At 38.7% G+C, this 25,876-nt stretch overlaps 1 protein-coding gene across 5 annotated transcripts in view; it reads left to right on the forward strand.

Annotated features, from left to right (window-relative positions):
• Positions 1 to 25,876, forward strand: part of ncoa1 (nuclear receptor coactivator 1) — a 101,383-nt gene that overhangs the window by 20,014 nt on the left and 55,493 nt on the right. For all 5 annotated transcript variants that reach the window (XM_076874069.1, XM_076874071.1, XM_076874070.1 and 2 more), the window contains one exon: positions 14,888 to 15,110. The gene's annotated coding sequence lies outside the window, so the exon portion shown is untranslated. The remainder of the gene's footprint in view (positions 1 to 14,887; positions 15,111 to 25,876) is intronic.

Here is a 25,876-nt window from a genome sequence, read left to right on the forward strand (position 1 = left end):
AAATTCGCATTGGACCTTAGTGCTAAATAAGTTTGAAATAAAGTCCCCAATTATTTCTCTCTCTCTATCCACTGTGCGTTCAGATATGTACCAACACATCTCTGCTCGTCCATCTGTGCAACTCAGTTAGCGTTACAGCAGATTGATAGTGCAACAGTAATTGAGCGGATACATTCAATTACCCGCAGCCCCACACACCTCAGTCCCCATGCCAGTCTAAGCTGCCCGGGTTAACAACTTTTCTGGAAGAAAACCTGTATATTAATCACATATTTGTAACAAAGTACTTGGTAAATAAAATATTTGCTGTTGTAGTTGCAGTGTATGAGTTCTTGCATTTTATTGATCACCCTGACTGTTCACCACTTATATTTTTTGTTAAAATGTAAGCACTATTGCAATGTTATAAGAATACAGATTGAAATGGGCATAACCCACCTATCAATTATATAATATGCTTGCTTCTACACGTTTTTTTTTCTGTCTTGATAGTAGGGCTGGGCGATATGACCCAAAATTCATATCTCGATATTTTTTAGCTGGATGGCGATATAAGATATATATCTTGATATATATTTTTAAAGACATAAAGTAAGAACAAAAAGAGAGTTCTTAGTCAAAGCTGTGTCCCAGATGTCACACAGGCACTTTTATTAACATAGAGCAGATGTACATAAAATTTACTCAAAAATAAATTATGAGCATTTATTAAATAATAATGCTCCATAAATAAAAGAAAACAATGTTGTTTTTGTGCATAGCAAAAAGTAAACTAAAAGACGCTGAGCACAATAACAAAGACAGATTTCACAGCTGCTCTGTTCCCAACTTGTACTGCGTGACTGACAGCCTGGAGTTTGAAATCCGCTTCACAACCACGTCTCTTAACAGGTGCCATTTATGGTCCTTATACACAGTGGGGTAATATTACGTTGAAGCACAGTACGTATCACTCCGCGAGGCTCAGCCGTAATGCTCCGACAATCCATCAAGCGGTGCAGCTCCGTAGCTTACCAAAGTTGTACTAAAACATTTTTTGACAGATTGCTGAGCGCCGTGTTCCACATAAAATCGGTTCGCGGCCATCAAGCACAACCAGAATTCATACATAAGGCACGCTGTCAACTTTTGAGAAAATGAAAGGATTTTAGTCCGTGCAGCACCTCTGGGCTGCATGGCGTTAGCGTGGTTAGCTCGTTAGCGTGGTTAGCTAGCTAACACGTTGACGCCGTCCAGCCCCACGCACGGGGTGATGCGCAGTAACTCGTTAATGGAGATTTGCCGTGTCCATCTTGTCGTTTCCTGCAGGTGAAGCGATGGGGGAGGAGGGGGAGTTGTGTTCAGTGAAGGAGAGGCGAGGCGGAGTAACGTTGCGTAAAGACGAAAGTGGACGAAAGAGAGGCAAACTTGCGGCTCCACAAGTATAATTATAACGTAACATAGACTATATCGATATAAAGGATATTGTCACATCTTATATCTCGTATAAAAATATATCGATATTTTTTAAAAACTCGATATATCGCCCAGCTCTACTTGATAGTTCTGTTTTGTCACTCATTGGTCTTTAAATGGAGTCAGTTCTGCATATTGGCTCTACCTGTTATTAAAATATGTATCCAGCCAGCTTTGTTCTCTTCCTTTTTGCCCACCTTCCATTACGTTTCTCCCTTTTGTCCCATTCAGCTGAAATGCAGGTCACTGAGGTGTGGTTCTAATCTCAGGTTAACCTGCCAGTGCCATAGCATTTTGCATGCACTTGATGGATAAATGGTGTGTGTGAAAAGGGAGAAAACGAGTTTGGTGACAAAGCCAGAGATGACTGCAGTGAGCAGTACCTACAAAAAAGGCAACACTGGACTGATAGCAGTGAAGAAAGTACCACTCGCTGTGTGATGCAGGGCATGTTTTTCAGTAGTGATTACTCACAAATCCCAGCTTAAAGACAGTTTGTGAGTATGTACTCTCTGTACACTATAACTTTTAAGACTATTGAAAAGTAAATTATATTAGAAGTAGGGCTGAAAGTGCCTTCTTTTAATGTCAGCAGACAATGATTTGGGGAATTGCTGATGGTCAGAGTGACTTCATTTGGGTTATTGATTAACACGTTTAGCTTGTTTCCCTATTGCTTCTTATTATTTATCACTAAATTAATTTAGGATTTAGAAAATGTAAATGACACTGACATATCATTTCAGAATGTGGGAAGTCAGTTGTTGGCTGTCCAGCGGTTGATTTGAAATGAGAGTGCAGTTGTAGTTGATGTCCTCTTCTCAGCTTTTTGCCTCCCTTTGTGTGTTTTTGACTGTGAAAAACTCTACTCACTGTTATGTGAGATTTATACTTGTGCATTAAATTTACATCCTCAAAAGATCATAACCAAACTCTGTTTTAGGACTGGACAATTAATTGGAAATGAATTAGATCTCTTATCAACATAATCTGGCCCGTGTCAGTTGTGAGTTATGCTGGTTGAAAACTGTGGCATGCAGCAAGGTGACAATAGAAGAAGAGATCCAGACAGTGATGGGTTTGCACATTTGGTTTTCACAACTACTACTTCTGTTTATCGAAAGTTGGACTATTCTGCAGATGTTAAAAATGATTTTTTTCTGTTCAGACACTTGAGATGTAAACATGTCAGGATCAGATTGCTTTGTATGGGGTCCATTTAAAATTCATAGTTCATTAATTGTAATTGAGGTAAAATGTTCAGTTGATTTTGATTTGAGATCATACCGCCCTAATCGTACATGCGGTGTAACTTGGATGTAAACTGAAATGTACCTCCTTGGAAATCTAGCGAAATTGCGTCGATGCAGCCTACAACGACTGTGATTGGTATCATGGTTTTCTCCGGTGCACTTCCATCTAGTTCTTCCCTGCTGCCATCTGTTGCATTGACTTAAAGGAAGAAACACCACAAAACTACTGTTTTAGTGGCAAAATTGCAAATTAACTCAAACATACCACACAGTATAGTATAAGCATAAATGCTGGTAATGGTGTTACCCACTTGCAAGTAAGCTGTGTCTTTATTCAGTGCAGAAATGTTAATGTGACGTGAAGGTTGACGTTCTGAGTTGAAGACAGCCAGCTATGTTTTTAGTGCACTTTAAATTATTTTTTGATTAATACATATAAGGAAAACAAGTTTTCCATCTTAACATTGTTTATCTTCAGTTGCTCAAATGATGCATTCTTATTGTACTAAAGGAAATTAAAATTTTCCTACTGCCTATTATCAGTTTCATTGGAAGCACTTTGAACTGCTAAGCTGCACAAAAGATGCTATACCAATTAAGTTTGATTTTGATATCCTGTACAGGGCTCACAAAATCTTCCAGTCGGGCTACCAAAATCTATCGCTGCCCTGCCCGCCGGACTATCATAGGAAGGAAAATTATATGTCAATGCTTTTGCATTCTTTCAGAAATGTAGCTGGGTAATTATGTCATTGGCATCGGTGAGCCACTGTCAATATGTGACATATTGAAATCGCGTTTGAATTTCCGCTTGTTTTTTGCTTTCACTTTGCAATCGCGCGAACTGTGTATAGAGAGCGACAGTACTGATCTGTGAGTGATGATAATTTGTGCACCAATTCCTCTGACATCGTCTTATCAATCATTAGCTTACTATGCAAACATGACAAGTGAAATCCCCCGCAGCAAACTTAAACATGTGAGAGGTTGATCGCGCAGAGAATCGCTGAGCTTATGTGAGTGCGTGTGTAAAAGCAGCAGGATATATATTTTAGTTCTGCTGAGCCAAATAAGACAGGTCAGGGTGAAGAAGTGACAGCCAAAGAAAAGCTTACCACAAAATGGAAAAGTTATGACAAATCAGACTATAAGGCAAAAAGAAAGTGCAGCTTTATGGTTTCATGGACAAAAGAATTTCTGCGGCTGCAATATGACAAGCTAAATAACCAGGGCTGCACATAAGTGGTCCGCAGGTGCGCATTCGCTGTCAAAATAAAAAACGCGCACAAGATAAGAAGTTGCAACGCGTGTATGCGTACATAAGATTTTCTGGAGGACAGACATTTGTTTAGAACTCTTAAAGATGTCAAAGAAGCTCCTTTAACCCTTCTTAGGCCCTGGGACCATTTTTGGTCCCTTTAGTTTTTCAGTTACAAGCCATTTGCACTGTGTTGAATGGAATATAGCCAAATTCTCTAAAAAAAAGTTTGGCATAATTTCATTTCAAAATTCAAGTCTGACTTCCTTAAGCAATTACTTTGGTGTTCCTCCACCTCCAAAGAAATGTCAGGAGTCCGAACCACAAAAGAAGCACGTATTCTCGGTAAAGTGGTTGCAGGAGGTGAGCTGGCTTCAAACAAATGATGAACGCACAGAGATGTGGTGCGGAATGTGCCGTGAAAATCCCACTCTAGCGGACAAAAACAGTGCTTTTTATATGTACGCAAACGCACGTTGCAACTTTTTATCTGGTGCGCGTCTTTTATTTTGACAGCGAATGCGCACATGCGGACCACTTATGTGCACCTGTGTAAATAACATAATGTTCTGCCGGGTGTGTTGTTGGTTTTCCCTCGATTTCTGAGTCGACAAGCGCCTTTGTTACTGGGACCAGTAATTTTAAGAAAGGCCCCCATTAGAACCCATGAGAAATGCAAGAAATGCATTATTGCTCAGTCTGCAATATCTTTCCTGGAACAAACACCAATTGCAAATAACATACTAAAAATAAACCTGAAAAATCTCTTTAGTACTTGCAAAGACTGAACTACCACTGGCAAAATTTAGCAGTCTTTGCAAACTCTCTCTTACCCGTGACTTCAGTGGAAATTTCAAATTCAGGATCTGACACAGACTGATTCATGTCCTACACAGTTCTTACAAGTTCATAGAAATTTCTGTTTAATTAGAACAGTGGTTCTTAACCTGGGTTCGATCGAACCCTAGGGGTTCGGTGAGTTAGTCTCAGGGGTTCGGCAGAGCCTCCACTGTGACATGCACGGCTCATTTTGTGCACCAGTAAAAAACATATCTATGTCTTGAATTTGAAAAAAATCACGTTTTATTTTTCACTAAAGAGGGGTTCAGTGAATGCACATAGGAAACTGGTGGGGTTCGGTACCTCCAACAAGGTTAAGAACCACTGAATTAGAACCAAATATTTGAGTTGATGATTGTAATTTTTATACAATGTTGTAATTTGTGTTTCAACAATTTTTTGATTAATGTTTTGTTTCCGTTACAATATTATACTTTAATGTATTGTAACGGAAACAAAACATCAATCAAAAAATTGCTCTCTTTTTTTATTCGGGCTACTTAAATTTATTTTGGGCTACCAAAAATTGAAGAGTCCCTGCCCGAAGGGCTACCAGGGACTTTGAAATTTTGCGAGCCCTGCGGTACCTCTCCAGCTCCACTAGCTAAGACTGAGCAAAGATTCCCCTGATGGTCATATTTCTGTGGTTTGTTTTCAGATGGTCAGTAGTGAGTGTGCATGTGTGCACACAAACTCCAATGTCAAGTGTCATGTTTACCCAAACATGTTAATAGATAAGACAAGACCCACTGAATTTCCTGTCAACAAGAAGCATCATTATGGAGCACACAAAACTGACCTACTTAACTCAACCACAGTTGGCTGACTGTTGAAGCCTGGTGTGCTGTCATGTTTAGAAAACATGACCTGCATTTTGGCAGTATTTCAAAAAGTAGGAAAAAAGGTAAACCTGTTCAGTTGGAGGGTGGCTTTTCAGGAACCAGTTTGTAGTCAGTTAAAACTGTACTTTACAGTTTCTGCCTATGCTCATGTTGTGCATCTAGAAAGCACCGTTGTTTTTAAAAGGGAAAAGTCACGGGCTAACGAGAGCCAGCAACATTTTGATCACTCAAATCAAACCTAATTTATTTAAAAGCTCCAGCTTAATCATATTTAGCTGCAAATAATTTGATTATTAAATAATCCAATAATCAATTTGTAAAGAGTCAGGAATAGAATGCTTAATTTGAGAGAACTTGTGCAGTTGTGCAACCACAAATGCGCACACCTCAAAGTCTAGACTAGATAATAATTGGCATAGTGGTTTGAAAGTGACTAAAATACTGTGCATGTTTAAAGTACTTGCATTTTTTTCTTAATTTGTAAAAATTTTGAACAAATGATAAAAAATAAAAAGATTACAAGACATCCATATGTATATACGCATGTATACACTTTAGGGCTGCCACAAACGATTATTTTGATAGTCGACTAGTCACCGATTATTTTTGCGATTAGTCGACTAATCAGATCATCATCCATTGGACGTAAAACTACAGCTTATTGCACCAGCAGCATCTGCTCTTATATAACTATCATTAGCTTACAGCTTTAAGTGTTTAAGGTCTGTGCTAAGTAAAAATAAAGACAAGATGATAGTTTATTAAATTTTAATGAAATTTGCAGATTGTTTCGGTGAAGTTTAATAAACTCCTTGCTATCTAAAATATAACAGGACACTGGAGTATATTCTGGAGCATCTCACACTTCTGATAATCAGTTGTCTGCTTGACGTTTATTCAGCTGTGTAAAAACTATAACTTTAATCTCAGACAAACTGATTTACTCAGGAACAAATAAAATACTAAAAAAAAAGCCAAACAATAACATTTTAAGTTATCTAAGTGACTCATATATATTTAACCTGAGTAGCGAAAGACGGCGGTGGGTTTGAAAACGATTTGCGGGGAGTCCGGTGTTCTCACGGCGCTAGTGAGCCTAGCCCCCGGCTCGCTAACGAGCTAGTGGGTAACAGATGTCTCCGAAAACGTCGGAGCGCTTTTGAAAATATGTGGTGTCCTGATAAACTGAGCCGATATTTGAGGTTTACACAGCTACATTCTCGCCTGAAAATATGTTAAACGTTTATTTTGTGACCCAGAAAGAATAATAAGAGTAATATTAAAACTAACTAGCTGCCGCCATTGTTGGAAACTGTGCTGGGCCGCGCTATGAATTCTGGGACACAGCTGCTTTTTCTTCTTCTTCGGGGTTTAACGGCAGCTGACATCCTTGTACATGCAATGCTGCCATCTTCTGTTTCAGTCCGTTATTACACTCTTAAATCCTGCTACTTATTCCTGCGTCTTTTGTGATCTTACAAAGCTTCAAACGACGCGTCGACTATTAAATCAGTCGTCGACGATTTTGATAGTCGACGTAATCGTGACTAGTCGACAAATCGTGGCAGCCCTAATACACTTATATACAAATGCCTATACACACACATGCACATGGACATAATACATGTATACATATACACATGCATACATTATCCAACAAGATAAAAACAACCAAAACTAAATAACTACGACAGAATAGACCCTGTTTCAAAGTGATCCAAAACCTGTGAAAATTGCTAGGTCTTCAGGTTTGATTGAAGAGGAGGTGATCTTTATAAATGAAGGAAGACTGTTCCAGGGTCTTGGAGCAGCAATGGAAAAAGCCTTGTCACCTTTAGATTCTGAACGTATCATTATTTGAAAATAATAGTGGGTTACCTTAGTAATGCTTTTGTAATAAAGAAGGTACAGTTTCTGTGCTAAAGGGGTCTAATACCTTGATTTCTACATGCCTCATCATATCAAGACCCACCCTCAGAGTGCAGGCTTCCTTGTGCTTCTTCTGTAAGTAGAATTGGAGGAAGAGTTTTCAGTTATCAGACCTCCCTTTTGTAGAATTTGGTTCGTGTTCTGATTCAGGAGAAAGACACCATCCCCTCTATTACTCTTATTTTAAACTTCTCTTTTATATAAGTTACAATTAGGACTGGATCAGGTGAGCCTGAGCTGTCCCTCAGTAATGCTGCTGATTGTTTAAACTGCTGTGGGGCTTTCTGTGTTTGGTGTTTCTGGGTACTTTTTTGCCCCTTCTCTTTCTTCTCACCAACCAGTCATGGAAGATGGCTTTGCCTCGCTGAGCCTGGCTCTACTGGAGGTCTCTTCCTATTAAAAGTGAGTTCTTCCTTCCAACTATTGCCAAGTATTTGCTCTCGGCTTCTCTCAGATGTTGTAGGATCTTCACTTCAAGATAAAAAGCACCTTAATTGTTCTTGCTTGTAGTCAGTTTTTTTTCCCTCTGTAACATCAGCAGTATTTCTAAGCCAGAAATCAACAATCACCAATTAGTCAGCCTGGTTTTCTTATGGGTGCGATTGCTGGCATGATTTCATTGTTACACAATGGAATTAGAGCTGGGCGATATGAGATTTTTTCATATCACGATATGTTTTTTTCATTTCAGGCGATAACGATATCTATCACGATATAAGCCAAATAACTATATTTGTAAGATTTAAATGTGCCGTTGCTCACAAGTAAAATGTGAAATAATCAGCAACTTGTTTTTAAATATTTATTTCCCATAATAAGTTCAACAGGGTAGATGTACTTAAGGAACATGAGACTTTTTCAGCTAAATAAAGGCAAATATTGCAAACTACACAAAAGGCAGCCGCTAAAGCGTTTAAGTTTCAAAATAGAACAAACGAAACAGACTAAATTGTCAATTCCACTTAGAAGCAAAATATTAATTCTAAAAATAAATCTTAGTTTGTTTTACAGAAGAACAGACAAAACTGACTAACTTTTGTCAATATCAAATAAACTGAGAACTAAAAGGAAATTCTCAATCTCTCCTTGTTGTATAGCTGAGCTTTTCAAACAGTTTTAACAGTTACTTTAGTCTGACAAAAGCCGAATGACGAATTAGCGCTTCCAGTCAGAGACTGAGGCTACGTCCACACGTACACGGGTATTTTTGAAAACGGAGATTTTCCGTTTTAAAAAATAATCCCGTCCACACATAAAGGCAGAAATGAAGGAAAACGCTGCTATGAACATGCCAAAGCAGCAGGTGGCGCTAGATTCCTAACCGTGCAGAAATGTTGGCCAATCAGAAGTCTAGAAGCCTCGGTGGGAAAAAGTAAACAAAGCTGGGGCATAGAAGCAGAACCGAGTCGTATGTGTGGAGGGACAGTAACTGTGTGTATATGTAAGCATTTAAACACTGCAGAGAGTAGAATTAACAGTAACAGTATTGTAGAAATTCATTTCACCGAAACAATAACGTGGCGCACAGTGTGACGCATGCACCAGTTTATTGTATTTCCAGACTTGCTTTCGGCACAATTTACAGTGCACGCTACTCTGTTTTTTGTCAGACTTGAAATAGCCGAAATACCTTCACACTACGGAACTTCTATGGCTCTTCCGTTCGACAATCTCTCCGGCATTGGAACCATCATCTGTTTTCTCTTCGGTCACGCTCGGTTGATTTTTCTAGTCGGCACACTCATTTCCTCCATTACGCGCTGGCTCCATTACCCGCTGGCTGCTTCCCAAACAAACACAGGTGCGGCTTGGCACTTGTGCTGTACGTAACAAGTCACGCGACGTGACGCTGCGGCTGTGATTGGTTCGGCTCTGCGCTACTGAATTTGGATCGGCTGACCTTTTTTTTTTTTTTTTTTTTTTTTTTTTTTTAAGAGGACAAGAGCGGCGAGGTCTATCGCGATAGCTTAATTTCTCTATCGAGTAAAAGTTATATCGCGATACATATCGTTATCGTTCTATCGCCCAGCTCTAAATGGAATGCAAGATCAGACATCACAATTATTCTGTTATGTAATGATTCTCATTTAATTCATAAAATGCTCCAAATTTGAACTCCTCCTCGACCCTCTGGTATAAGCAGGCTGACCTTTTGGCATCTGATGACTATCTGACCATCACGTAGTCATTGTAGTTATTTAGAAGCGTTGGTAGATGAGGCAGAAAGGCTGGCACACTGTTCCAAAACAAGCCTACTGGTCCACCAAAGCCAAGGCTGCTGGTTCACCAGACTTAAAGAAATCAAGGACTGTGTGAAATATAGCCTTCATGTGTTTTGATAAAGTAGTTTGTCATAATACTTTATTGTAGGAAAAGAGTTTGATTTGTTGGTTACCTGCACTAGATGGGACAAGGTTTTGGCTTCTTGAGCAAGTTAAAATGTGCTTTTGAAGGTCCCTTTATTATGTCTACACTTGAAGTCAGTGTGAAGGTGAAGGGCAGACATCCGCTATGACGCTAGACAGCTCTTGTTTCCAGATGCATATTCATAACGGTATTGATAAGTTTTTGTTAAAATCCTCCTATAAGCTGGCACTTTCTTTTTAGTCTTTGGCATGCTAGCCATTAAAATCCATATTTGAAAATCAATGTTCATTGGATAAGGAGATTTTCATTCATGTTTTAAGGCTCCTCATTCAGTGCAGTCTTTCTGTGTAAAATATACAAGAGTTTTATAAATGCCAATTTAGCAACATCTGCAGCCAATCAGAAAAGTGCAAATTAAGGAAAATCTTGAGGAATTTAACAGAAGTTAAAAGCTATTTTTAACAAGATAAACGAGAAATGAACTACACAGATTAAAACTTTATAGCAGAGAATTACAATAAGAAAATAACTGCCCTGAGTTCATAGTTGAACACCTCTGCATGCTGAGACCCAGTATCGCCTTAATAACATCAGTGATTCTTGCCTGAGGATGACGATTATTGACACTGTTAACATTAACTTTACTCACTTTTTTCTTTTTTCTTCTGCCTGTTATTATCTAAGCGAGGAAGCAGCCAGTTACGTTTTACCTAACAGCCTAGGTTTGCTTGTCGTCACATCTTTGAAGCCGGTCTGTGAATGCTAGGAAGAGTTTCTAAGCAGAAGAAGGGAGAGAACAAGGTTCTGGTTTGGATATTGTCCTATGTCTGCAGTGCTTCTGGCCAGTCATTTTGCACCAGTACAACCACTGTGCTGAAAATGATTAGATTGCTGTAAATTTCCTGCTTAAAGAGAGCTAGAATCTACTGGAATCAATTAAATCCCACACTGAAATCCAGGCTACGCTCAGTACACACAGACTTGCTAAAGATTTATCTCAGGGTTTTCCCAACAGAAGAGGTTTACGTCAGAGTCAAAAGAAAGTTATATTTTTTTAATCCAGTTTTTTGATTAGGGGTTTATATACTGATATACGAACAATGCTTTTCTTTGTAAGATGGTTAGAAGTACCAGGAAATGTTCTTCATCAGATAAGGTAATGCAGACTCATTACATTCAATGTACACGGACCAGCCTTGCTGATGAGGGTAGTCCCCCCCCCCCCAAAGACCCATTATAAGCCTGGAAAAACCTTGTGTATGCAAATTTTATTTATCTTTTTTGTTAAGTAACCCAGATGAAGTGAGGATCAAATAAAGTTGACGTTGAAGCTCTGTTTTCTCTCTTCATTGTTCTCCCTTGAATATGGGTATGTACCTGTTAACTCGCCTTCTATTTTGCTGTTCCAGTGACGAGCTGTAATTCACACCTGTAAAATGCTATCTGATCAAACTCTAAATAGACACTGAAAAGCCTGAGACAGGAGAGGTCTCATGCAAAGCATTTAGAAGGCTTTTGACTTGACTTCGACTTGCTTGTTCGAAAATTTCTTGCAGCACTGCAAGGAGCCAGATTAAGAGGACTAGTCAATCAGCTGGTGTGTTTGGGCCTGGCAACAATCATGTGTTATCTGATCTTTACATAAAATGCGTGTTGTGTAGCACATACAACAAGGAAACTGTTTCTAACGTCTAAAATCAGCACACTGCTGCCTTTTTACGCAGAGCTGTGTTGCCGCACAGACTCTGGCTGCAGATTGATTCAGCTTGATACTGCATTTGATCCCCATAGTCAGGAAAATCACTCATAATGCCCGAGCAGCTCGTTCTCCAGACTGAGACACTGATCTGCTGTTGCACAGGTCAACCATGTGTCAGCTGAACAGATGGAAACAGAAGAGTGGGGTCTGCTGAGGAGCAGAACCACCCAGTGAATCAGATCCAGATAGTCGTTCAAATCCAGCCAATACTGACAAAACTTGAGACTCTTCCAAACACGAGTGTTTGTAACTTTCCACGTTTTATTGTTCAGTATTTGAAGAGAAAACTCTGAAATGCAATTCTTGCACTAAGGTGCCCTCCTCGACTAAACAGGAAACAATAAAAAATTTATTATCGGGCAACTTCCAGCAATTATAAAAGCATGATCATCAAGATAAAACTCTTTGCTGTGATGCTGTTGTTTTGCCTTGTGATATAAATCTACCACACCTCTTCCCTTTAAACCAGTGTATTAAGCTTAAATCAGGAGTTTTAAAGTGTGCCTGACTAGTAAAGCCATTTAATAACATCTTATAATGTCTTATAATAAGTGCAAATCCAACAATAGATCTCAGTGTTTCTGCATAGTGCCATTAGATGTGTATTAAAGACAAGTCAATCTGCAAGGGACCTTAACCTATGGAGTAATTTGGAATCAAAAATATAAATTGTACTTTTCCAATCAAATGTTTTGGTGGACCAGTGTTGGCCCCGGGTCATCAGACTGGTTAATTTGAGCCTACTTTATAGATACATATGTCTGTTTGCAAATCTGCTGGCCTGGGACAGGAAGATATTCCTAAGCCAGCCAAGAGATGTAATCCTTCTAGCATGAGACCCTGAGTCTGGGAGGGGCGTCATCTCTGTAGAGCACAACACCCAAAAAGCCAAACTGGGGAGGCATTCTACTCAGATTCCTGTACATTGACTCAAAGTCAATACAGTCAATAAATCATTCATTTAATTACAAAGTTGGTTGTCAGTAAAACTAACAAGAAATCAGAGAAAAGGACAGAAAAATAATATAGATCATTGTTCCACTGAAATACAGCTATAGCAGTGTCTCAGACCTGGTGCATGTGATAATAAATATACAAGTACTTGATAGTGACCGAATGTTGTCTATAGATGGTGATACTGGCGACATTGAACTTCTGATGGTCTACATGCTTTTGTACTTGCCTCAGTCTGACCTCAATTATAGCAAGAATCATAATTGCTTCTTCTTATTTCCTCTCTTTTTTTGGTCAGTACTGGAACTAACAGTCAAAACATGTCAAAACAACTAACAGTTGTTTTGACATGATGATTCGAGTGTTGCATTTATGGAACTTTTGGATTCCTTGAACCCAACATGTTTCCAAACAGACTCCTTGGTTTTGCTGGTCCTGTTGACCAGAGGTTCTCTTTCTGTCATCTTATTTTGAGCTAAACTAAACTTGTGGAGTGAGTTTGGGCTTTTGGGGAGGGTGGAAAGTGCTATAAAGGAAATGAAGTCAAACACATACCATATGTTTCATGTTTTATTTTCCTTTTTTTTTTTTAATTTAGGAAAGTCCCATTTTCTTTTAAGTATTCCTTTAATGCATCACGTTTCCAAAATGAGCTGATGTTAAATAATCTCAATATAGACCAGAATAATCCACCTCAAACCTTTTCTTCCATTATATTTTAAGCATGTTTTTAGATTTTTAGTTCTGAGTTACTGAATTACTTTAAAGGATTTAAATGTAGGGAATTTTAACGGTCTGAGTGTTATTTGTGTTCTCAGTTTGTTTGTTGACGAGTTGTTATGATTACAAGATGTAAAGCCACCGAAGTCGACACAATGGTGCGCAGATTTTACTGTGATCAGTCTGTCCCTACCTGCTGGGTTGTTAACAGCCAGCTGTGAGCAGCTATGAAGCGGATGTCAAGGCAAGAAACACAAATGTCAGGGGCAAGTAATTCTGTTTAGATTTATCTTCTGTGTGTGTGCTCTAAGTTATTATTAAAGTAGATTTCTGTGCTTCTCTTAGGTTATACAGTGAAATAACCTAAATATTTCGAATATATTTAATGAATGAAGCCCTGCAGCTGGTGTGGGTTGCTTTTAATTCTCCAGATGTCTTCCATAGAAGCTTCTATTTTGAATTCGCCCAACAATTTTATTGCTCTTTTATAAGATGCAGTCTTTTGGTAGTAGTGAGGGGAAATCTCATTTAATGTAGTCTTTTCTTCGGGGTTGTTATCACTTTTACATGGAAATGCTAAAGTTTCCTTCAACATGAACCTCTTAAACTCTTGTAGAGTAGCTTTGCATGATTTACAGTTCAAAATAATCCTTATTTATCTTACACAAGGTCTTGGCACTGCCCCTTAATTTTTCTTCTGTGTAAACCAATCTGTTTTAGCTGATCGGCCCTTAAGCTATCTTTCTTCTTATTGGCTTTTTTTCCCCAGAATATCATGAGATATACGATTTGCCACTTTTCTCCAAGGCCCTCCCTTCTTTTCTGTCTCTGTCTACGACTTGTGTAAATGCAGATTTGCCTCCAGTTACAATGCCTGGTGCAAATTTGTGTCAGTTCACCTCATTGCAGTGACTTCGTGTGCATAAATGTGCCATAAGACTAGAACAAACAGTCTGAAAATTAGTGTTTGGTGCAGCTTGTAAGCTACAACTCAACTTATATTTACTTATATGACAAAAAAAAAGAAAAAATATATCATCAAATCATTTTCACTTCATCAGTGGTATTGGTGTTATGTTCAGATCACATATGATTAAGCTTAAACATTGTCACTATTTTACTATTCTTTAAATATCAACCACTACAAATCACTCTCAAGTAACAGCCCATAGTTGTAGTAAGGTTGCCAGCTGTACCTGGTGGAGTTCACCCTGGACCTGTTTTTTTTTTTCACCTCTACATTTGTCATTGCTTTTGCATGTTCCCCCTGTAATAGCATCTAGTCTCACCATGTCACACAGACTTATTCCCTCTGTTAGCAATTAACACGTTCTTTCACTTTTTTTGTGTTTAATGCTGCTTGGTATTTTAAATATTCAAAAATAATGACCTGTTATTAACAAATGGCAAATAGAACTGTCAATATTACAGCATAACTTGTGAAAGGTTAATTTCTACATTGCAAATGAACATATTGTGATTGTCCATTTTTTCTGTGTTTTCTTGACAGTTGGAGGCCAACGGGCTTCTCCCTGCACCTGGGATGGTGCTTTTTGACAGAGCGGCTGTGGAGCCATAACCCCACCGCCATCACCATTCCATCCTCTTGACTCTAAGCTGTTGGCCCACCACTGATCTCACGCCCAGGCTCCCCTCCTTCCCTCAGCTTTGCTCAGTCCCTGACAAGGCCACCACAGCCACCACATGACTCACCAACTGGAGCCCTAGATCAAGTAAGCACGGTGCTCTGTACTCGTTGACTTGAGTGCTGCAGTATGTCTCATTGCAAGCCAGAGTGATCCCTCGCACAACTTGTGTGTTCTGCAGCAAACTGTTATATAACATTGATTTCCCACTGAATACTGAAAGAGTAATTTTCTTTATTGACTAGAATACTTTTTTAGTGATTATTTTAATTTCTGGACTGAGCTTCTAACGAAGGGTGAAGGTTGTGTTTGTAGGATGGCAGTGGCAAACCTGAGGTCAAGTAAAGCAAGACACAGCGGCTACGTATTGAACGTGGATTTATTTTAAATTTATTTTATGCTTGTTTTGTAATCTAGTTCTTATTATCTATTATTCTCTTAACTGCTTTTGTGATTGAATATCACCAGTAGCCCAAACTAGTTAAAATATTAAAGTAACATATAAGCAAGTTTAGGAGGGTGAACCAGCCTATCGCGCTGAAAAGGTGTTTTTCCTTGAAAATGGCAGCTTATCAAAATTGATGGTGATTAATCAGTGTTTCAGTACCAGTGTTATGAGCTATTGTATTTAAAAACTGCATCCACTTCCATGCATTTGATTCATTCATGGGATTTAGTTTACTCCAATGTACATTGATGTAAGGCCAAACCTGTTTACTCTTGTCATATTTTATTATCTTATAACCTCATTGAAAATTCATTTTTTGTTTCAAAATCTGTTCCTGACCAGGAGAAAATGAGAGTTTATCCTGGTTTAAAATAGACCTTTGCCAGAGTGGCAGATACATTTACCTCTTAATTTTGTTCATTTTATAATCCAAAAATATATTTAGGCTTGAGTAAATTAAACTACTTGTGTGCAGGAAAAACCCTGCAAACTATAGTTTGTTAGCAGTAAAATGGTGAATTAAATCTAATTTAAATCAAGGACCCAAGTGTGAGATTTGCCACAAAACCTCGGGAGTGCCATCGTAATTATATTGTCACTGTAGGTGTTTGTTTGAATTTATTTATAAGGTGTAAATGCACTGTGAGATTGGTTTGATTTGCGTTTTGTTCTTTTCAGTTTTGCAGGGCAAGTCATTTATTTTAAGTTCTGCAGTATGCAGACAATGCACAAATGGCTGACTTGAAAGACTCCAGTCTTTGCCATCTCCACACATAGTTAATAGCCTGTCAATTTAATTTTAAAGAAGACAAGTTAGTTAAACTTGGATTTAATAGTTTATAGAAGCGAGAACGAGAAGAAAAAAACTTCAGGCCAATGAAGTGCATTGCTCTGAACATCCCAGCATGTCTGAGGAGGCCTCCCATAGCGTTTCACAAGTTGAAATGAGGACACACACACCCACATTCACGCGCCAAATTACACAGTGCCCAGCAGAGTTCAATAAATGATGAATATTCATGTGGAATTATCAGTCTGGCAGTGAACGTGTTTGAGAGAGAAAGCGTACTGTGAAAAAATTAGGTGAACAATGACACAGACGCTAAGAAAGGCAGTTACACAGATCCGACGGTCCATGGCTGATATTGTTTTAGTGGTATATTTGATGTCTTTTAAAAGATTGATAAGGAATATCGTATGTTTTGCTCAGAAAACAGCGAGAGGATACTTCTATCTCAGTGAAAATGTATATTTCTTTATTTTGGTTACATAAATGAACAGGGCAACTACAGGTAGCAATTCTCTGGTTGTCTCTCACCTCTAAAAACAGCTTTGTGCTGTGCTTTCTATACACTAAGATCTCTGGCTAACCGTCATAATGTCTGAGGAGCTGTGTGTAGTCCAAGGTTATTTCTTACTCTTGGTAAACATCCTGGATCTGGGTGTTCACAGATGGTTGGGAAACAATGGGCTGGAACTTAACAGGGTATTCAGTTGAGAAGCAGGGAATCTTAAAGGGCCACAACAGCATTTTTTGAATGTTTAATGGTTTTTCATTGGGATTTGGAAGCATGCGTAGTATAGAGGCTAGGCAGTTTGCATTTCAGTGCAAGTATGAACACATTTTTGTACACACTATATAATATATGTGGAGAATGCCAGCACTAGACAATAAATTGGGAGCAAAAAATTGATACTTTTCAGTGAAATATTTTGCAATATTTTACACTTTTGCAGAAGTCACCTCAAACATATAGCCTGTTGGATAAGCTGGATTTTTGTAGAATTTAAGCCTAACATTAGCTGTAACCAGCTGTTGTTGTTGTTATGGTTGTTGTCCCATATAGGGTGGTTGACATGTCTTATTTGCTGACAATAACTAAGTGCAACAATTTTGGAAGTCAGTCAATTTTTCTAATGTACATCAGAGTTTTTAGCATTTCTTTCTGGTTATTTCTGGTTTCACCATTTGAAAACTAACTTTTACAGGTTTAAACATGGGTAAATGATAAGTTTTTTGAAAAAATGATTTTGTTGATAATTTCCTGATCATCTTTTGAAGTAAATAAACCACCAAAAAACATACATCAGTGATTCCAACTGTTTAACTTGGAACACAGTCGTCAACATTAACATTTCTTAAGTTGCAGTTTTTTAAGGTCATAGATCTTACATTTTTGGGCGTTTTGGTGTTTCCACCGAAGCGCAGCATTGGCGGACCTTGAAGATCTTGGACTAAAAAGCGAAACAACAAAGAAAAAATGTTGGCAGATTTATTATTATTTGTTGCAGCCTTGCTTTTATCTTTCTTGGATTTGCACAGATAACTTTGACTGCATTTATTCAAAACTCTAACATAGATATGATGTTGAGGTAAGCCAGATATGTGTTTAAATGAGTCATTTCCAGCAGTTTTAAAAGCAATTTATACAGTTAAGTGCGTATATATTTGGAAAGAGATTACGACAACGGATTATCACAATGGATATTAAATGACACAACTCACATGCAATTGAAGTGCAGACTTTTAGCTTTAACTCTGGAACTCTTTCATGGCATGCATTTTTAATTTCTTGCTATTTGGGCTGATTGGGACCTGATGAATGTAAAAACAAAGATTACCAGATTTGAATTTTTTTTTTTTTTTACCTGATTTTTGTTTCTGAGAAAAATGAGATCCACATATGAAGACATTTGTTTTAAATTTTGATAGAACAGTGGCAGTATAATGTCCTTGTAAGTGGATATCAGGCCCTTGTAGAGCAAAATTTTGTATTTTGCTATAGATTACTCTAACTGTAGCTGAAGAACATGGCTGTTTTGCATAGTTTGCAAGACTTTTTTCTTATGGCGTGCCAAATGTAACCCTCTGCTACTGAAACAATATTCAGCAAGTGAGAATTGGGTGCACATTTTCACTTGAAGAGAAAACCGCTCATTTAAGGAACCTATTGGGACAGTCTCTCGCCAATCAAAACTGATGGCAGCATAGTGCTAAAAACTGTGCTATAGACAGACTGATGTTTATATCATTTATGATGTTGGCACTTACAGAGCTCAGACTGTCTATTACAAAGCAAGAATACCACCAGACTGTTCCAATAAAGAAATAAAATACATCTGTTTTTGCTTTTTATTCCCTATTTTAAAATAATTGATTGTGAGCCAATTTGGTCATATTGGTTGTGATCCTACAGCCGCATGGATGCCAATTCAATACACTCTTACTTCTTTCATAGGAGTCAAGAGGGGTAAGTAGCAGACGGGCACTGCTAATCAAATGAACTTGATCAACTAATCATCAGCAAGTATGACCTGGTCTATTAAAATTTCCTGGCTGGCAAAATCACCCAGGTCACTTCATCATGGCATAATTAGAAAAGACTGAACAGGTAATGGATTGTTTGGAAGGATTGCCGGGAAAAAGCCTGTTCTTTCTAAAAAGAACCTGACAGCATGGCTTAGGTATGCACAGTGGGATCTGAGCAAACCACAAGACTTTTAAAACAGTTTCCTTTGGACAGATGAGACTAAAGTGGAGATGTTTGGCCATAATGCACAACACCATGTTCTGAGAAAACCAAACAGCAAATATCAGGACAAACGCTTCATACCAACTGTGATGGCATGCCACACATGGTAAGCTCCACACCTCATCACCCGTTGATTCACTTTAGTTTAATTTACAGTCACTACTTTAAAATATTCTATTTATTGTTCAATATCGTTTCTTTATTAAATGTATTCATTTTTCCATCACACCTTCCAATGTTTATATGGCGTGCACACATATTAACCTTGCAAGGTCAAAGTTCTGTTTTATGTTATATTAATACATCTTTCTTTGTTTGAGTTACCTGGGGGTTGGTGTCTCCTCCTGTCTGGCAAAAGGTGTGGCAAAGGGCTGGGAGACCTGAAGTACTGCTGACAGCCTAATTGGATTGCACCACATGCTTCATTGCCTGGGGGGTGTTTCATGTTTGTTTAAATGTTTTGTATTAGTTGGTTATATGGCAGCCATCTTGTTTTCCCCCGTGTGTGTCATTTGGTTTAGCTAAACCAGTATTTAAGTCCCCCTGTGTGTCATTTCAGCAGGTCAGTTTACCATATGTTTGTTTGAGGTTTTGTTAATTATTATCTTGAGTTTAGTCTGTTGAGTTGACCTCTTTTATTGGTCTGCCTGTTTAAGTTTTGGCTTTGTTAAATATATTTTCATATTTTTGGGTCAATAAAACCCGTTTTTTGAATTAAAACCACCTGTGTCCTTTATGCTTTACTGCTTGGTCCCTGACACCAACTGTCAAAGAGGGTGGAGGGTGAGGATTTGGGTTTATTTTGCAGCACCTTGCAGTCACTGAGTTCACCATAGACTTCACAAATGTGAGGCGGAACTTTCATTTGGGAACTATTTTCAAACCAAGACTAGACATGGAGAAAATATGTTAATATAGAAATTGTGATGCATTTTATGCAATTGTTCTTTTAATGCTGTGTCAATTTTTGGGCCTTTTTGTGGCTAGGACAGTGCAGAGAGTAGACAGGAAAGTAGTAAGAATGAGGGTGAATGACATGCAGGAATGGGTCTGGAGCTTGATCATACCCAGGTCAGAGCAGCAAGCAGTACTTTACCTGTTTGAACATCCTTCAGTGTAATGGTCAGCTGCTCAACCAACTAAGCAATATCAGCACCTGTCGTTCCCCCCTTTTTTTAAATTATCCCTTCCGCCAAGTAGCCATCTGACAAGCTGATAGCAATTTTGGTAAGTAAAAAATGGCTAATGATAGGTCAGTAAATCTTTGTCTCAGTGCCATGACTGATGACATTGGAGATGCACTGAACTGATTTTTCCTTATAAATTTCACTTAAAGATTTAGTAAAAAAAAAAACAAAAAAAAAAAACAACTTAACTGAGGATATTTGTGTCTTTTTCCATAGAAAACATTCTTTTTCATTGCTTACATGCTCCAAACTGGACTTCAAAGTACCCCTCGCATGGGGGTCCATGCTTTGGGACTGATTTAATTTGTAGAAAATTTGTATGCAGACAGGGTAAAAGTTTGTTTTGGAAAGCAAGCTTGCGGCGCACTCTAAAATCAAGCCAATTCAATCATTGCTCTACATAAACTGTAGGTCACAACATTTGTTTGAAAAGTCAAACGACATTTCTATTTCTTTTTCCTTTTTTTGTAAATCGACGGCTGGTTTGGAAATGTTAGACTAGACTGCATATTTCATTTATAAGCAGACAATATATGGAATGGAAAATACTAAATTCCCATTATGCAGAAGAATGTAGGAAGCCAGGGTAGTTTGTGCTATTTACTTGAACATCAAGACGATGCCTCCCAATTTTTTATTAACTCATTTTTATGTGTAATTACAAAGATATGAGACAACATTGCCCCTTTTCATCTAATCTCACTATGGTAGCAAATCCTTCCTGGATTCAGATCTGATTGAGGATTGTCTTCAGATGTTAATCACATTTAACTTGTGCCAGCACCCACCTCTGCTATAATTTCATGCAAATCTTTAGATACATTTTTCAGTAATCTTGCTAACAAACAAAGAAACTGAGCCAGGGAATTTCCTGCATAGGTTTCTTTTCTGTGAATTAAATGAAGTGAAATAACAGAGAAATTCATATTGTTTTTTCCAGTGGCACAACAAAGGCACCTTTGCTTTATGTATCTACTTAAAATAAGCCATCATCTGACCTTTTGCCAGTGCTTCTTTTGATTGCATGGTCAGATCAAAAAGCTTTTGAGCATGGCACCTCCAGTTTATTTGGCTTTGCAATTACTTTCCCTACCATATAACTCTGCAGCATGGAAAGCACCTTGAGTATTCAATACATTTATTTTTTTCGAATCCACTGAGAATAACTTGAGTTACTTCTGTCACAATATTTGACTCCACTCTATTTTATTTAACTAATATTAAGTAATGAGAGTAATGAGAGAATCTGTTTGTTTGTTAATTGAATTGTGAGAAACCAAATCCTAAGCCTGCCCTCATGTGGAAACCACATGGGGAAATAAAAAATCTCCTCAGCTTGAAGCCTTTTCAGAGAAGCAGCTGCTCAGTTGAACCTGCTGGTTACGTGACTGTAGTGAACCTGCACACTCAATTTTTCACCGGCACCGTTGCATCCTGATTTGCTATGTTTCACTTGACACATGAAAGAACATATAAGTCACTGGCTGCTCTATATGCCTTGCTGAAGCTGTATACATTCTCTGGTCATGTCCTATATTTGAGAGGGTGGGCCTCAGCAACAGTGACTGAGCATGGGTTGTACCAACATGATGCAGTAAAGAGGGGTGGCCATGCTGCATGCATGAGCAGTGTCGTGAGCTTATTTTACAGATAATTATTTAAAGATATTAAGCTATTAGCCTTTTACTATAACCTTTTCACATCTGTTTATGGCATTACTGAAGATCCAGTCATATTTAATTCTGATCAAATCTCTGGTCAGGTCGATTAATATCAGGCTCAAGATGGAAACCTTGACATGTGAATCTGAGGGAATTTTTCTGTGCTTTTTTCTTTCTTTCTTTTTTGTCGCTGTTTTATCCAAAAGATAAAGGTTCTTTGAAGGAGCCAAAATAATAAAATGGGACCTGGTGAAAGGTTGTGTCTACATTAGAAAGATAAATAATGGGTCTGTATTGAGGCTAAATGTCATTTAGGTCCTCCTTATCTCCTTGTTTTCCACACTCTTCAAGCCCTACTCTGTAGCTGGTGGTCTCTTCCTTACTCCCCCTTCTCCAAGCCATACATTACGGCTGCTGAGCACATGCATGCCTGCGCATGTGTGTTCGCGCGCGCACGTGTGTACATGCAGCTCTGCGGAAGCAGAGGGAAGCTTTGAAGGATCTTTGAAGGAGAAGAGACAAACTTAAAGATACTGAGACGGCTGAAATGGGGAGCCCGTGGAGGCAGTGGACTGTGTTTCTCAAAGGTCTGAGTCTGTTGCATTGCTGCTGCTGCTTTTTCTTCTTTCTCTTTGGCGACTGAAGGCTCTCACCATACAGCACATACGGAGAGGGAGGTGAGGTCAGAAGGTGCAGGACCTGGTCTACAGGTTTGTGGGTTAGAGTGTGAGTTTTCCTCTCTCCCCTTTTTTTTTTAATGTTATTTTTTGTTTGGTCCCTACTTTCTGTTTACTTTGAGGCTGATATGTGTGAAAGTGTGTTTGAGGATATGCTCGCGCTGCAGCTGTAACTAATTATGATTGTTTCAGTCACATGCAGCACAGCTTGGATGCTATAAGAAGTGCAAACTGTGAAAGCTGTCATCCGCTGTGAGTTATACTCATTCAAAAGGGACAGTTAAGGGTAGTAATATAGCAGACTGTTTAATGTGCTGCTTAGTGCTTAGATAAATCCTCTGTTTAATCTGCTGTGTTTAGTTGTTTTTTTTTTTTGTTTTGTTTTTTTTAGAAAAAGGAGAGAAGACAACAATATGTGAATCCTGCTGCACAAATTCCATAATTGTATAAATGTATGTGGAGTGGAGAAAATGGGAGGTTAAAGGAGAGCACTTGAACTTCTCATCACGGACCTGACCGTTTCATCGTAGGGCCACATTAGCGAGAGGATTCATATTTAACCACTAACTTGAACTGTGGTAGCTTTCATAGTGTGACTGCCTGTAAATGTAGGGCTGGGTGCTGGACTCCAAACTAACTTTTTCACACCAGCTGGCACTAGGGTGCCTAACTTTTCACTTAAGCGTATCAGAATATATGAAAAAGTGCACTTAACTTTTTGTCATTTCATTTCAGTGATTGGATAATGGTGTATGCAGTAGAAGCACGGAGTGTTGTGACAGTTTTGAAACTGAGACTGAAGGTGGTTCAGGTAGCGAGTATCATAATTGTGGAGTTTTTGTTTGAACTTTGAATTTTATTTAAAGGGATGGATTAAGGCTTGGATGGATTAAGGTATTAGTCAAAGTGTGGTTTTGAAGTATATCATGTGTCACTTCTCACAGTATTTGTTGTAGTATGCAGACTCTCATGCGGCTTAGAGGGTCAGAGTGTAGTACGGGATGTTGTTTGTAGCTCCAATTTAAAGATTCCCCCAAAACTCTCATATGAAGACCAAAACTGCAGTTCCACTAGTGGCCACTGGAGTCTGGTTCCAAAAATGAGCCATGTTCAATTATGCCATTTTTACAGCATTATAAAGCTACAGAAAATTAAAAATAAACATTTAAAATAAACAGAAACAGTTTTGGCCTCAGTAAATAGCTTAGCCCTTCTTAATACAAAAGTATGAGTTGTTTTATAATAGTACTTGTGGGTAGTTGGCACTGTTCTGGCACAGGCAGCTGTAGCTGATTGGTGTCTGCTTGGGGTCATATTTGTTAATTGTAGTAATTGAATTTTATGGCCCCACTGTGCTTGTGCTGGAGATTTTTGGAGTAAATTCTAATTCTTAACACTAATTAGGAGGTACCTATGCTGGGGTGTAGCTGTTGTAACATCTATGGGTGCAGCACTTGCTCATAACTTAAAACTCCCTCATTTCATCCAAGTACTGTAACTTCTGGCTCCAAAAAGCCTATGCAACCAGGGCCAAAACACTCTTAAAACTTCACAATGTGAACTCCAAAGCCTGGGTGACCATATCCATCTTTTATATACAGTCTACACTTGCATTCAGATCACTAGTAGATGCTCCAGTCTGCATTTGAGATGGTAATCGGGCAGCCAGGGACAAAGAAGCCTCTCGTCTTTTAGGGTCAAGTTTCACCAGGATCCTGAAACGTCTCCAGGCACTTATTAAGGCAGATATAAACAGTCATATTTTATTTATTTTTTTACGCTTAAAAGTTTGCCATCTTTGCTGTAAAAGCTTTTTTTTTCCTCGCAGAAAATAACAATTCTTACACTGTGTTGCTTGAGTGTCACATCCTCTCCTCATACAGCAAATACGCAGAACATAGACAACTGTCTAAAGCGCTCTGATGTGAGATTTACCCGAGCACAAACAAAGCGGTTTTATCTGCCTTGACTGGTTGTCCACAGACAAACTGCTGCAGAAACCTTGCTTAAAGACAGCCATGTGGGTGCTAAGAATGAAAACTTTGTGCTGAATGTCTTTCGTTTGTTTTAAATCCTTTGTAGTCATGCTTAGTAACGAATATTTGCAATATTTCGCATGGATGGTAGTCGATGGATTCTTTTGTTTGTTTATATAAGCGTGTTGGTGAGTGAAGTGTGAAAATCCACACTTAACTGGGTGTAAATTGCTAAAAACTGGATATTGATATTTTTCCCTAGATAGAGCACTTACATCATCACAACAGGGGGATTTTATTTTATTTTTTTAAACCTTTAAAAATGGTTGCTGAACCTCAGAACATTTGAAATGGCCATGGCCTCATCTGAGGATACATGTCCTGTTCAGCTTGTTTAGTTATTACAGTACCATGTTGGTGTCCCACGTTTTTCCTCTGTTTGAAGACCATTTCCCAGCCCCTTCCTCCTTTGTTATTTTCTCACAGGGGTCTCCTAATGCTAGGGGTCTTACTAAATTTTGATCCTCAAGCTTTATTATCAGTAAATGTTACACTCAGACCCCTTACTTTTGTTTCCGTTGATCAGCAGAACCCAGAATCGGACTGAAGGGGCATGTGAGTCACTTGAAATAATTAGCTCTCTATCGAAGATGCTCTTGTTGCTTCACCGCGTCAGCTCTTTTGGCTGAGAAGACGCAGTCAGAAACGAGCCCTAAAAGCACACCAAGACTGTAATGGAGAATCGACTCATGTGTTACTGTTTGACACATAGTTTGGGAACGATAGACATTAGCATTTAATGGTTTTTTTTACCAGTTACTTATAACTTAATATCCCACCAGCATCACCTCTTTCCAAGTACAGTAATGTATGCAAGAGGGAGTACAGGGGTGGTGCACAAAATAAGCTTAGTGACTTTACACTGCAGTGGCCTTCTTACATTTGAAGCATTCTCAAATATGCTTCTGGTATCACTTCCTTTTGTGTTCAGGACCACTTTTCAACCAGGGTTTGACATGTGCATGGCATCATTCACGTCAAGCTACGCTGTTAGGTTTAGAGATGGACCGATCCGATATTACGTATCGGTATCGGTCCGATACTGACCTAAATGACTGGATCGGATATCGGAGAAAAATAAAAAATGTAATCCGATCCATTAAATATCACGAAAGCACCTCACAAAACTTGCAACACGCCGTAACTCGCCTCAGAACGTCGGAGCAGTATGCATCACGTGATAGAGCGGCTGTGGCATGCGGGACCTGTCGGTGGTCTGGATAGCATTTGGAGCTTCGCTAGCAACCCGGCATTTCATCTCCGACAAAGTTATCCCCGAGAGAAGTAAAGCAAGTGTGTAAGTCCATCTCT

Source organism: Maylandia zebra, linkage group LG15, assembly GCF_041146795.1.
Source record: "Maylandia zebra isolate NMK-2024a linkage group LG15, Mzebra_GT3a, whole genome shotgun sequence".
Lineage (NCBI taxonomy): Eukaryota > Metazoa > Chordata > Actinopteri > Cichliformes > Cichlidae > Maylandia > Maylandia zebra.